Genomic DNA, 15,784 nt, shown 5'->3' with positions numbered 1-15,784 from the left:
AGGGATAATTAAACATTAGACTAGCCTTAGTGTAATTTTTTATTAAAATTCATGTAAGGCACTAAAAGAGTAATTGTGAGAGAGGAAAAGAGATTAGAGGGCAAAGGCTGAGGGTTGAGTGTGAAGGTTTAGGAGAGGGTTTCTGAGGCAATTGGAACGATGTAGAGCAAGGAGTAGAGTGCAGGCCATTGTGAGAGTGCAAGCAAAGGACAAGGGTGGTGGTTGAATTAAAAGTCACGTTCAATCCGTGTTTGGAGCGAGGATCAAAGGTAAGGGGAGTTGTTTCGCTTGTTTTGATCGTATTCATCATATTATGTTTTGTGTGATCATAAGTGTATGATTTCTTCATCTGACATGTGTTGTTTTCGTGTTTCTGGGATTCTGCCCAGAAACCGCCTGGCGGCACATGCATACCCGCCATGCGGTTCATTGATTTATGCAAAGTTTTGGGTTCTGGATGATTGAACCGCTTGGCAGGGATGAATTTTCGCCAGGCGGCGCGACTGTGCTCGCGTTTTCTGATTGATTCGCGTCTGATGCAGTGGCATTTAGATTTCTGATGTTGATTTTATGCATTGAAAGTGTAATCTTGTAGAATTGGGGTTCGGTGGTGAATGGGTATACTCTTCTAATTTAACTTGTATAGAGTGGATTGTTGGAATGGGTAGAATCAGGAGTTAATTGTTAGGGTTCATGGTATGTGCGAATTGAGGTTGTAAAGTCAAAGGAATCAGGGCAGTGAATTGCGTGTGATACATCGTATGATATTAACTGTGGAGCAAGAGTTGAGTTCTAGACAGCTGGGCATATCACGGGTTCAGTAACCTGAAGGGTTTCTAATTTCTGATACACCGCCCGGCGGCGTCTAGCCTGCCGCCAGGCGGCAACGGGGACAGTGGCATCATAGGTATAGTTCGGGCTGGTTGTATGAAAGAAGTTAAGGGTGGTGTTATAAATGGGAAGAGGACATAGTGCGAAATCATATATTTAAGTAAGTAAGTATAAGGTTGAGAAGGAGGTTGATGGTATGACTACGTGATGGGTTGTTAATAGACGTGTTAAGGAGAAGGAGAGAATAGGGTAACTTTAGTTAATGGTTCAAATTTAGAAAGCCTAGTATTGTGTCCCTTTGCTGTTATATATCTCTGATTATGAATTGTGGGGTTGAAGTGTCTTTAGTGACTTGGAAGCTTAAATATAAGATATGTAATTATGCAATATTGTGTGAGACAATATTTATGGCAGTGTAGTGTGAGGTGAGTATGATGAGAGGAGGAGTGATCTGAACTGTGGTATTTTAATGGGAAACAGAGTGTCTTGGTAGTGGTGTGATGATTAACATGGTTAGAGGGAGGAAGGAGAGTACCTAGAGGTGTCTAGCTTAGGTACAAGGGTTATACCTGGGAAGGTATAACGCTGGAAACTAACAAAACTCGGATGAAACAGGAGTGAAATCTATCCTGGAGTGTTCCAGAGTGCAAAAACTAACCAAATCGAGTGCCATTACAAGTAGCAGGGAGTTACTGGTATGGTGTTGGGCGGTCCGCTATTACCGCCAGGCGATAGAATCATTGGAGGGACGTTCTGCACTACATGGCGCCTGGCGACAATGTGTGCATCGCCAGGCGGTGACGGGAAAACAGTGGCACTGGAATGGGCGTTGGCGCCTGACGGTGAGCTGGTACCGCTAGGCGGTTTGGAACAGTTTTGCCTGGCGGCGTGTGGGCCGAGCTAGGCGGAAATGTTGTTGTTCTTTGCTTTCTTGGTGTGTTGTTTTTAATTAACGATGATGATTTGCTTGGATCGGGAGATGTTGTGCCATGAACGGGTAGGTTCGTGGATGGTGGATAACATGTGATGATATGAGCAGGGAGGTTCATATCCAGTTACTCTCACGTGGGGATATGAGCGAGGTAGGTTCGTATGTTCCGTGCTCACGTTGAGAGATGCCACGTGCGGGGAGGTACGGGGCTGGTGGATCACATGTGTTGGACTACGGGCGGGCAGGTCCGTAAAGTAGGACTACGAGCGGGGAGGTTTGTAGAGCAGGACTACGAGTAGGGAGGTTCGTAGAGGCAGGACCACGAGCGGGTAGGTTCGTGTGGGCATCATGTTCCTGAGTCCAAGGCTAACTGGTTGTGAGATTTGAAGGCTACAAAGCCTTGGGGTTAAGGTCTTGGCCAAGAAATAAGTAGAATTAATAAGATGGGTGTATGATTTTATCTTGTATTTTATATACCTGTTATCTTATTTTCACAGCTCACCCTTTCTTGTTTGTGTGTTTGTGTATGGCGATGATCGTGTGATTCGTTACACGGGAGCAGATGTTGACACAAGTGGAGTTGATGATGTCCAGCCGACGAAGTGAGGGTTAGCTTTGGGGATTAAAGCTAGGGTTTTTTCCTCGTGTATTTATTATGTTTTATTATGAACACGAACTTTTGGAAACTTGTAATACTCTGATTTTTATGTTATGAGTTTTGGCGCGTTATTTAATAAAAATTAAATTTTACTGCGTTGTGATTATTATTCTGACGACTTTTGAGTTAATTTATTTATTTATTTTAAGTAATATTCCTTAGGGATGTTACACCCATCCCCGTAAAAAAAATCCATCCCCTTCCCCATACCCAAACCCAACGGGTATCAAAGTTTTATCCCATCCCCATCCCCGCCAGGTAACGGGTATAATCTAGTTCCCATACCCGTACTCGTTTCCTTACTACTTTAATATAAATTTTAATTAATTTTTATAAAATAATAAAAACTCACAGTAAAGGAAACATAATATTATCAAATATTTAATATTAGGATGATGATTGTTTCTTCGATATCAAATACTTTGAAATAAATTATAATTCTTTACATTTTAGATTAGAATACCAAATAAAATTTCATGAGAACTAAAACATTTATTAAATTTGCAAACTACAAACATTAATGAAACCTAGTTGATAAAATTAAAAATTATTTTTAAAAAAATTTTAAAAAAACAATATTCAAATTAAAATATATTTTAAATGTTTGTTTACTTCAATTTTTTATATTCTAATGAATCTTTTTTTTTATACACTAATAAAAATGATAAACATAATAATAAAATTTTAACATGAATATTGTATCTTTTGAACTCCAATATATGTTGGATGGTGATAAAAAAATATTCATGGTAATTACATTAAATTTTGATATTATAGTAAATAAAAATTGTTTATACAATTATAGTAAAAAATTACAGTATAATTGATATAATGAGTTAGAAAATAACAAATAATTGGATAAAATATACTGAAATAGTATTCTACATGATGAAAATAAACAACAAATAAAAATATTAAAAAATTAACAAATGTATGTCTTAGAAATAATTTAAGAAACTATTGAAAGAAATCGCACAAAGGAAAACGAATGTATAATTAAGGGTATGATAAGATGAAAAATACCTTAGACATCTAATAACACTTTTCAAACATCAACATATATACTCAATGGTTGAGAAATAATTGTTTTAGCGAACTAAAAAAGTTCTTCAAATGAAACAAAAATTAATAAAAATAAGTAAAGAATTTTTTTATATTACCTACTAAATGAAAGGTTAATGTTATTAAACACTTAAATTGAGAGTACTAAACATACTCATATGAAAAGAAAATATACAATAAAAAAAATATTAAAAAATAATAAAAATATTCAGATATGAGACATAAAAAAATTTTAATTGACATACATTATTGTAACATAATTACATAGATATTATGATAAGATGAAAAATATATTGGAGATGTGAATGAATTTCATGACAAACCAAATAACTAGAAGAAATAAAAAATTAAATATATATATATGGTTACTTAATTAATTGTGAATATTTAATAATTTAAATGATGATGGAGATATGGCGGGGACGAGTATTATAGCGGGGATATGTATATCCCCATAACCATCCCCATACCCAATTGAAAAAGTCGGGGATTCTCCATACCCATACTCATACCCAATCAATGCGGGAATTCTCCGTCAAAACAGAGACGAGTTCGAACAATACCCACGCAGATGTATTTATTTGCCATCTCTACACCAACCCACACTTTTGGGTGAGTTACAAATTCTAATCCGTTTTGTTATGACAGGTTAGCCTAACCAATATGTTTTTAGCATACCAATAACAGACAATCAAAATGAATTATTAAACTAACTCGATTTGTTACTCCTAATGTGTTTTTCTCTATTGAATTTAATTTATCTTTCTTAATAAATGGTTCTCTCTATACACATAACACGACCTACGCGTATGTATTTTCACTAACATATATTATCATAGTTTCATTTTATTTTTATTACAAAAATTGATAAAAATTTCCTTTTATAAAAAAATTTATAACTTTAGCAAAACTTTTAGTAGTATTTTTAATTATCTTTTTTATAATAATGAAAATTTAATTATATTTTTATTAATTTTTGAGTTAATTTTAACTACAGAATTATAATTTTATATAGTTATAATTATAAAAATAAAGATAAATATTTTTTAAAAATTTTATTGTAGATAATTTTTTTAAATTGTTTGCAATATTTTATTATAAAAAATTATTTTAGTTCGAAAAATGAATTTTTCTGTGAAAGAATTAGCTAAATTTCAAAAACAGTAAAAAAAGATAAAATTGATAAACGATTAATTAATATTAGGTAAACTTGAAAAACAAAATGTACAAAAAAAATGAAATATCCTCTTTATGTAATAGTATAGATTTTAGTGTCAAAAAATTATTAAATTTAGAAAAAAAATGTTGAATTTAAAAAAAATGGCTAAATTTAAAACAATAAATAGATAAAGGAAAAAACTTGTTAAACTATTAATTAATAACGGATAAACTTGAAAAAAAAAAGTGTACGCTGAAATGAAATATTCTCTTTAGCATAAACACATGTTCTAAGTCATATGTGTATGTATTTTTTAAATATGCGTGATATTATATTAATAGATGATGATTTTGTAATATTATTAAGTTAATATATAAAATTATATTTATTAAAAATAAAGTGAAATATATCAGTAAAGATGAGAGAATAATGGTTGATAAATAGGAAAAAAAGAGAAGAATCAGAGATAGACGATTTTATTAAAAGCTTGTAAAAATAGAGGTCAATTTTTTAAAATTTTAAAAATAATTATATTTTAAAGGGTAAAATTGAAATTTTAAAATATGGATATAAAAGAGAGAATATTGATATATTAGCATAAACACAAGCGTTATCGTGCTTGTGTGTACACATTTTTTAAATATGCATGAGTAGATGATGATATTGTAATGTTATAAGTTTATATAAAATAAAATTATATTTATTAAAAATAAAGTAAAATATATCATAAAAATATAAGAGAATAACGGTTGATAAATAGAAAAAGAAGAGAAGAAGCAGAGATAGATGATCTTATAAAAAGCATGTAAAAATAACGGTTAATTTTTAAAAAATTAATAAATAATTATATTTTAAAGGATAAAATTTAAAATTTAAAATATGAATAAAAAAGAGGGAATCTTTATATATATATATATATATATATATATATATATATATATAACAAAAAATTCACTGATCATTCACTGTCCACCTATTTATTCGTCGGGTGTTTAAAAAACATTCGTGAGTGTTTTAAAATCCATAGGTACTCGTAGATACCCACAAATATTTAAGAAAAGATAATTTGACAACTTTTCTTTCTTTTCAAATATCTAAATATTTTACTTTTAAAAATAATCATCACATATTTTTTTCTCAACATATTCTATTTAAATTGTATTATTTTAATATATTCTTAAAGAATTATATATATATATATATATATATATATATATATATATATATATATATTTTGAAATTATATTATTTAGTGTAATAAATATGTGATGTACATGGAGAAATATATTTAGAGAACCTTTGATATTATTTTAAAGCTTATGACTTTGATACCATGTTAGAAAAGAGGGCTTTAAGCCTAACTCAACCCCACAAAAACAACTTGTAAGGTGAGGTTTGCATCTCACTTATATACTATGAAGTTGCCTTATGTCTAGTCGATGTGAGACTTTCAACAAAAACAAATGAAACTTAAAATGAGTAACTTACTAGAAGACATGTACATTTCACTTAGATGACAACGGGTTAAGTCGAGCACAAATAATGTTTAACTACAATTTGATCCACAACACGAAAAACACCAATCACCCATTATCTGTCTATTTACTCGTTAGGTACCCATGGATACCCGCAAATATTTAAGAAAAGATATTTTATAAATTTTTAAATAAAATTAAAAAAAGTATAAATTAAATTTTAATTTTAATTAAAGTTAACTTAATAAAACATTAGTTAAATTTTAATTTTAATTTTTTGCGGGTAATGGATATCCGTAGGTACAAATATTCTAATACTTGTACCTGATCCATTTATAAACGAGTATTAAAATACCTACTATATGCGAATGATAAATATTCGTGGATACCAACTATAAGTCACAGATTTTATCTGTGGATACCCGTAAGAACGAATATTCTTGTCATTCCCAATTCCACCTAATGAATCAAGCTGGTTGATTACATATCTCCTCCAGCTTAAGAAACCCCACGTCAATATTTATGTATGGTTAAATCACTCTATTGTTAGAATTAATTGACGAATTAATTCTATTAGTGACTCATTTGAAATATTATGATGGGTCCAATTGTGATTTAATAAAATCTAAAGACTTATTAATTATTATTATGAGAAGTGATAAATAAAATAAAATAAAGATAAAATAAAACCAACTTGATGGACGTTGGTTTATAAAAGGGATTGGGGTTCTGTCTCTGACCATAAGGTTCTTTTCACAGTAACCCATGAAGAACGTGTGAGAAGAGAAAGAAAGACAAAGAGATAGATTGGGAAACGATGGTTCAAGAGCACACGAAAGAATACAAATTGAAGAACGCATATTCACATGATCTCTTATGGATCAAGGTTAGTGCTCTATTATGTTTTATCATGTGAGAATCCTAAATTCTAAAGATCCTTAATTGTCAGAGCAAATGTTGTAGGATTTATGATTCTCCTAAGATGTTTCTCCTTTTATGATGTTTGTCTCCAATTTTTATGAACCCTAATTAAAGTTTTAAGGGTCATTTAAGTTTTTTGCCGCTTTAAAAGTTGAATGTGAATGCATGTTTGAAAATGAGAATTGTTTTTTCGCAGCTGAAATTGCATCTCATTGTTGCCATTAATTGGAATTGTGTGTGTGGTTTAACTACAAATAGATTGAATGTGCCATTATTGAATACATGCCACTAATTGAAATCATGTTTTTCGCTACTGTTACTGTGTACGTATGAAAGTTGTTTATTTTAATTTGGAAAGAAGTAATGAATGGCATAGTATGAAAACTGTTATGGTGAATGTGTCAATTTCAATTCCTTTTCTCTTACGCTATTTTATTTTTTTTATTTATTAAGATTAAAGTGTAATGTTTTTATTGGTTTACGTTACCAATAAAATTAATATTAATTATTTTATTTATATAAATAATTAATAAATTTATTTTAATTTGCAATAATATTTATGATTGTTATTGTTAAATTAAAATTAATGAGGATGCTATATAAAGTTTACAGCAATTAAATGTGTAATTATTTATTTGAAATTAAGTATGATAAATTTTGTAGTCACCAAAGTGGCCAAAGTTTTAAAATTTTTTATGATTTCAAATTATTAATGTTTTTTATTTCAATTACCCTTAGTATGAATGCTAATTTATGGATAATTAAATTTATGGGTTAATTGAAATTCATTAATTATAAGGCATTTCAGGATCGTCCAAAGGTTGATTAATTGTTCTTATAATTAATGAGCATGATTGTAGATAATTTTGTATGTGTCACTAGTTTTATTTATATAACCAAAGGTAGTAGGTGATTCTACTTGATGCATATTTTAATTATCAATTATGTTATAATATGATTAGCATCATTATGCTTATGTTTGTGTATTATTGGATCTCCCAAATGAGAACATTAGTATGCATATAATGATTGTTTATGTCTGAATCTATTTTTTACGTTTAGTTTTATGACTTAAAGCATTAATGTTAGGCATGTATTAATTGCAATCTTTGTTCTAGTATCTTTACACTCGCATGCTACGTCTGTTCTAGTCTTTAATGGGTTGAATTTCCCTGACTGGAGTGAGCAAGTCCAATTTCACTTAGGTGTGTTGGATCTTGATCTAGTTTTTCAAGTTGAGAAGCTGGTTGCTATCACGGATGCCAGTAGCAATGAAGAGAAGGCCCATTACAAAGCTAGGGAAAGATCAAACATAATTAGCTTAATGTTTATGAGAATGAGCATAGCAAGCAATATAAATTCAGCTATTCCCAAAACCGATAACACAAAAGAATTTATGAAATTTGTGGAAGAGCGCTTCTAAACTGCTGATAAATCTCTCGCTGGGACACTGATGAATACGTTGACCACTATGAAGTTTGACGGTTCGCGTATTATGCATGAGCATGTGATCCAGATGACAAATATTGCAGCAAGACTTAAGTATCTAGGAATGATAGTGGATGAAGGTTTTCTCGTGCAGTTCATTCTAAACTCATTATTGTCTGAGTATGGTCCATTCCAAATGAACTACAACACCATGAAAGACAAGTGGAATGTGCATGAATTGCACAGTATGCTAGTTCAGGAGGAGACCCGACTGAAGAACTTAGGAAGCCACTCTATTCAATATGTGAAGAATCAAGGAGCTGTTGGAAAGAAAGTTACTAAGAAACATGGAAAGGATAAAAGGACCACTGAAGATTGACGAGTCCTAAACCAAAATCCAAAAAAAAAATGACAAATGTCATTTATGCGGGAAGTCTAGACATTTCCAGAAGGACTGCATAAAGCGTAGAGTTTGGTTGGAAAAGAAAGGTGAGCATAATGCTTACGTATGTTTTGAATCAAACTTAACTGAACTTCCCCATAATACGTGGTGGATTGATTCTGGATGTACAACTCATGTTTCTAATGTGATGCATGGATTTCTTACAACCCAAACCATAAACCAAAATGAGAAGTTTGTCTTCATGGGCAATAAAGAGAAAGTTCCAGTGGAAGTGGACGAGACTTATCGTCTAATCCTCGACATTGGATATCACTTAGACCTTATGGATACTTTTTATGTACCTATTATCACTAGGAATTTAATTTCTTTATCTAAGCTTCATGTTGTTGGATACTCTTTTAAGTTTGGGAATAGTTGTTTCAGTTTATTTAAGTGTACTTTTATGATTGGATCTGGTACACTTTATGATGGTTTATATAAATTGAATTTGGATAATTTATATGTTGAAACTCTTATGACTTTGCATCACAATGTTGGCACTAAACTTAGTTTAGTGGATGAACAATCTGCTTACTTGTGGCATAAACGTTTAGAACATATTTTCAAAGAAAGAATGCAAAGATTAGTAAAGAATGAAATCCTTCTAGATTTAGATTTTACTGATTTGAATGTGTGTGTGGATTGTATTAAAGGCAAACAAACAAAACACACAAAGAAAGGAACCACGAGAAGCACTCAGCTTCTTGAAATCATCATAAAGAGAGGTATTGTATCACCTTTATTGATGATTTTTTGCGTTATGGACATGTTTATCTACTGCATGAGAAATCTCAATCAGTGAATGTCTTGGAAGTTTATATAAATGAAGTAGAAAGGCAATTAGACAGAAAAGTGAAAATCGTAAGGTTTGATAGAGGTGGTGAGTATTATGCAAGATATGATGAAAGTGGACAACACCCTGGTCCGTTCGCTAAGTTCCTTGAGAAACGTGGTATTTGTGCTCAATACACAATGCCAGGCACACCACAACAAAATGGTGTATCAGAAAGGCGTAATCAAACCTTACTGGATATGGTTATGAGTATGTTAAGTAATTCATGTTTACCTGTATCATTGTGGATGTATGCTTTAAAGATTACCATGTATTTGTTGAACAGGGTTCCTAGTAAAGTTGTTCAAAAGAATCATTTTGAGTTGTGGATGAGTAGGAAACCCAGTTTGAGACATTTGCATGTTTGGGATTGTTAGGCAGAAGTAAGAATATACAATCCGCAAGAAAAGAAACTGGATGAAAGAACAATCAGTGGATATTTCATTGGTTATCCAGAAAAATCAAAAGGGTATATGTTTTACTGTCCTACCCATAGTAAAATAATTGTTGAAACTGGAAATGTTCGGTTCATTGAGAACGGTGAAACCAGTGGGAGTGAAGCTTCACGAAATGTGGAAATTAAGGAAGTTAGAGTACAAGTTCCTTTAGCTAGTACTTCTTTATCAAGAGTTGTTGTTCCACATGTTGTAGAAACTCACAACAATCAAGAAGAACAACAAATTAATGATCCCGAGGTTAACAATGAACCAATAGTAGAACAACCACAAGAAATAATATTAAGAAGATCTCACAAAGATAGAAAGTCTGCTATTTCGAATGACTATGTGGTTTATCTACAAGAGTCAGAAAATGACTTAAGTATTGATAATGATCCAATTTCTTTTTTCAGAAGTCATTAATGGTGATAATTATGATAAGTGGTTAGATGCCATGAAAGATGGGCTTAAATCAATGGCACATAATAACGTATGGGACCTTGTGGAATTGCCAGAAGGATGCAAGAGAGTTAGGTGTAAATGGGTCTTTAAGACTAAGCGTGACTCTTAAGGCAGTATTGAACATTACAAGGACTGACTTGTTGCCAAAGGTTTTACTTAGAAAGATGGCATTGACTATAAGGAAACATTTTCGCCTGTTTCTAAGAAAGATTCTCTTAGAATTATCATGGCATTAGTAGCTCATTATAATCTTGAGTTGCATCAAATGGATGTTAAAACTGCTTTTCTGAATGGGGATTTAGAAGAGGATGTTTATATGGACCAACCGGTGGGGTTCACTGAAGAAGGAAATGAACACATGGTATGTAAACTTAAGAGATCGAGATATGGACTTAAGCAAGCTTCTCGACAATGGTATCTTAAGTTCAATGATACTATTGTGTCCTTTGGATTTAAGGAAAATACCGTTGGTCGGTGTATATATCTGAAGGTCAGTGGGAGTAAGTTTATATTTTTGATTCTGTATATTGATGATATATTGCTTGCGACTAATGATCTTGGTCTATTAAGTGAGACTAAGAGGTTTCTCTCTAATAAGTTTGAAATGAAAGATATGGATGAGGCATATTATGTGATAGGAATAGAAATATTTTGTGATAGATCACAAGGACTGTTAGGTTTATCTCAAAATGCATATATTAATAAAGTTTTAGAGAAATTCAGAATGGATAAATGTTCAGCATCTCTTGTTCCAATACAGAAAGGAGACAAGTTTAGTCTCATGCAATGTCCAAAGAATGATATGGAATAGAAACATATGGAAAATATCCTTTATGCATCTGTTGTTGGAAGTTTGATGTATGCTCAAACCTGTACGAGGCCAGATATTAGCTTTGCAGTTAGTATGCTTGGTAGATACCAAAGTAATCCAGGACTGGAGCATTGGAAAACTGTAAATAAAGTTTTAAGATACCTACATGGAACAAAGAATCACATGCTTACTTATAGAAAATCTTATCACCTTGAGGTGATAGGTTATACAGATTCAGACTTTGTCGGCTGTGTGGATACAAGAAAGTCTACATTTGGTTATGTGTATCTTTTAGCTGGAGGAGCGATTTCATGGAAAAGTGCGAAGGGGTCTGTCATTGTTGCATCCACCACAAAAGCTGAATTTGTGGCATGCTTTGAGGTCACAGTTCAGGCTAATTGGTTGTGGAACTTTATTTCAGGACTTGGAGTAGTCAATAGTATTTCCAAGCCGCTGAAAATTTATTATGATAATTTCGCAACAGTCTTCTTTTCTAAAAACGACAAGTATTCCAAAGGTACTAAGCATATGGAGTTTAAATACTTTGTCGTTAAAGAAGAGGTTCAGAAACGTAGAGTGTCAATAGAACATATTAGTACAGATCTTATGAATGTTGACCCTTTAACAGAAGGGTTACCACCCAAATTGTATGTTGGCCATGTAAAGAATATGAACATTATGTCTACTAGTGAATGTTAAATGTTGATTGTTAATGTTATTAATGTTTATGTGACACTCTGAGCTCCCTAACGTATAAGTTTCTGAAATTTGTGTTTTCTTCTTTATGTTTATGCATGCAAATTATGATGAAGAAAACAAATTATGTTATGTTATTGCTTTGTAAAATGACATTATGTTTGAACCCATTATGGACTTCTCGCTTTTAAGGTTATATTAAGGAGAAAGGGATGATATAGTAGTACATGGAAGGGATCATGTCGACCAAATGATGTGTGACAGCCATGACTCTTATTATTCTGTATCTTTAATTATGAATAATGATGGAACCAATCTATGCAATGTCTTTTAATGCGCATTATGTTTATGTATTAAATCACATAATGTTATGACATCATATGAGTCAAGTGGGAGAATGTTAGAATTAATTGACGAATTAATTCTATTAGTGACTCATTTGAAATATTATGATGGGCCCAATTGTGATTTAATAAAATCTAAAGACCTATTGGTTATTATTATGAGAAGTGATAATAAAATGAAATAAAGATAAAATAAAAACAAACTTGATGGACGTTGGTTTATAGAAGGGATTGGGGTTTTGTCTTTGGCCATAAGGTTTTTTTCATAGTAACCCATCAAGAACGTGTGAGAAGAGAAAGGAAGAGAAAGAAAGGCAAAGAGATAAATTGGGAAACGGTGGTTCAAGAGCACACGAAAGAATACAAATTGAAGAACGCATATTCACAGGATCTCTTATGGATCAATGTTAGTGCTCTATTATGTTTTATCGTGTGAGAATCCTAAATTCTAAAGATCCTTAATTGTTTTACATCTATTGGTCCCCATTTTCGTAGGGAAATCTCAAGTAAGTCTACTTCTTCTTTTTTTGTCTCAATTAGGTCCCTATTTTGGGAAATTTGCTATAATTTGGTCATTTTCGTTAATAATACACTAACAACGTTAACTATGTATCACGTATCAACTCCTGGTTTTTTTAATTTTTTTAACTTTAATTTTTTTATAATTTAAAAAAATTGTCACATGTCAAGTTGACGTTGTGTCATGTGGCAAAGGATAGTGTGATGTGGTAGTGACAGTGTCACGTGCACTATTAAATGTGAAAGTTCTTAATTTAGTCCTTGTATTTGTTATTTTATCTCAATTTGGCCCAAATTTTTTTTAAACTTAAACAATTTGATCCCTATTCAAATTGAGACAACATTTAAGCTTTATATAAATGTCACTATAATATTTTTAGCAATATTAAGTTTATATTTTACATTAAACTTTATTTAAATATTGTTTCAAATATTTATATATCAATAATTTCTAGATAAGTGTTAAAGTTGGTTTAAAAGTAACAACTTTATAAATTGAGATGTAAAATTTTAAATAAATATATTTAAAGTTCAATGCAAAATATAAATTTAAATAAACTTAATTTGGTTAAAAATATCAATTATAATAAAATTACTATTGTAAAATTTATATAAAAATTAAATTTGGTCTCAATTTAGATAAGGATGATATTGCTTCAGTTTAAAAAAAATTGACACTCAATTGAAATAAAGTAAAAAATACATGATTAAATCAAGAATTTTCACATTCAATAGTGACATGTGGCATTGTCACTGCCACATTATACTGTCTCTGCCACATGGCACAACGTCAACTTGACACGTGGTATTTTTTTAATTAAAAAAAATAAAAATAAAAAAACCATGAGTCGACACATAACACATAATTAACGCGGTTAGTGCATTACTAACACAAAAGACCTAATTGCAACAAATCTCTTCAAATAGGGACTTGAGACAAAAAAAAAGAGAAGGACTTACTTGAAATTTCTCTACGAAAATAGAAACACTATAATAATTTAACCTTTATATATTTATGATTTATAATCGTTTTCATTTACGTAAAGAAAATCACATGAATAGTTTGTATTTATTTTGTATATAGTTTTATAATAAAAGAATATTAAGTTTAAATAAATAGTTAAATAAAAAATTTCTAAATTTAAAAAAACAGTTATTTAAAAAATAAAATTAATAAAAATTATTTAAATTGGGAAAAAGTATGTAGATTAAATTGAAAATTCCCATTACTTATATATAATATATATAAAATATTTAAAAAAAAGCGATCGCGATGGGACTCGAACCCACAATCTCCCGCTCCGGAGGCGAGCGCCTTATCCATTAGGCCACGCGATCAGATATTCATTTGAAAGAGCTTATATTATAAGTTCTAAATTGTACGACTTAAACTGTCCCAAGTGAGGATAAAGTCAAATAAAAATAAAAAGTTTTAAATATAATATTGGTCCTAAATTTTTATAAATGTGTAGTTTTAATTCTTATTATTTCTAACAAAAAATGTCGCTGTGTACATTATATAACAGGATTGATTACTTATTTATATATAAAAAAATAATAATAGCTTTTAGTTATACATTTTATTATTATCATAAGAAAAAAAATGTTAATTGTTTTATTAGCAATTAGATGGGAAATATTATGTTAGGTTAAAATAGTTTCATTTTAGAAACTTAAAGAATTTTTATGTTAGGAATCAAAATTATTCATTAAGTGCAAACTAAAGAAAGTTTAACTACGATAGAGTTCAATCTAAGAAAAATCACATCTTTATAAGTTGAAGATAAATGCAATTAACTCAAGAAAACAAATTGAGCATCAAAAAGTTTATAACCTCTTACTAGATTTATTTAGGCTTAATAGTGATTTAGTATTTTGATTAACTTAGTCTTTTATTCCTTTTAAAAAGTTTAATTTGATCCTTTAATTACTTAAAAGATTTAAATTAAAAAAAAAGGATTAATTTAGTCAAACAATTTAAAATTTTGATTCAATTAGTCATCTATTTTTAAAAACTGATCTATTTGTTTTGTCCCATTTGATATTAAATTAGTAATTAAATTTAATTTAAAAATATATCCACATATTTTATATGAGTATAAACATAGACGTTGTTGCGCATGTACATACTTTTTAAATATTTATAAATTTTCAGTCTTTAAAAGTAGTAATTAGAAAGAAAAAATTGAAAAAACAAAAGATAAAGATAATTATAGATAAAATCAATTTTAGTTATTAATAAAATATATTAAAAGTAATATTGTGTAAATAATTATTTAAATTTAAAAAAGTAGTTACTAAAGATTAAATAATTCTCTTACCATGAGTAATTATTTGAACTACAAAAAGATCTTGCTAAAATGATAACCTGAAAATAATTTTTTATTATCAATAATTATTTAAATTTAAAAATTAAAAATTAACATGATAAACTTGGAAAGAACAAAAGAGGGTGTATCTTTTTCCATATATAGTTATAGGCTAAGATAAACAAGGATACTATATCACATTTTTTTGAATATTTATAAATATCTAAAGATACAAGTATTGATGAAATAAAGTTTAGTTATTGAAATAAAAAATTAAAAAAATAATACTATGTAAATAGTTTTTATATTATAAATAATTATTTAAATTTAAAATTGTAGTTACTAAAATTAAAAATATGAAATAATTCTTTTATAATCAGTAATTATTTGAATTAAAAAAATAGTTATTAAGATGAAAAACTGGAAAATAATTTTGTATTATAAATAATTATTTAAATTTAAAAATA

At 29.9% G+C, this 15,784-nt stretch overlaps 1 non-coding gene across 1 annotated transcript; it reads right to left on the bottom strand.

The window, feature by feature from the left end:
* Positions 1-14,273: 14,273 nt before the first annotated feature.
* Positions 14,274-14,346, bottom strand: TRNAR-CCG (transfer RNA arginine (anticodon CCG)). Its single transcript has one exon. It is a non-coding gene; the product is annotated as a tRNA-Arg (tRNA).
* Positions 14,347-15,784: the final 1,438 nt, after the last annotated feature.

The sequence above is a fragment of the Vigna unguiculata genome, chromosome 11 (genome assembly GCF_037176805.1).
Source record: "Vigna unguiculata cultivar grain cowpea cultivar isolate G323 ecotype 2 chromosome 11, ASM3717680v1, whole genome shotgun sequence".
In the NCBI taxonomy this organism is placed as follows: Eukaryota; Viridiplantae; Streptophyta; class Magnoliopsida; order Fabales; family Fabaceae; genus Vigna; species Vigna unguiculata.
The sequence above is the reverse complement of the archived record's forward strand: the minus strand, read 5'-3'. Positions and strand labels throughout refer to the sequence as shown.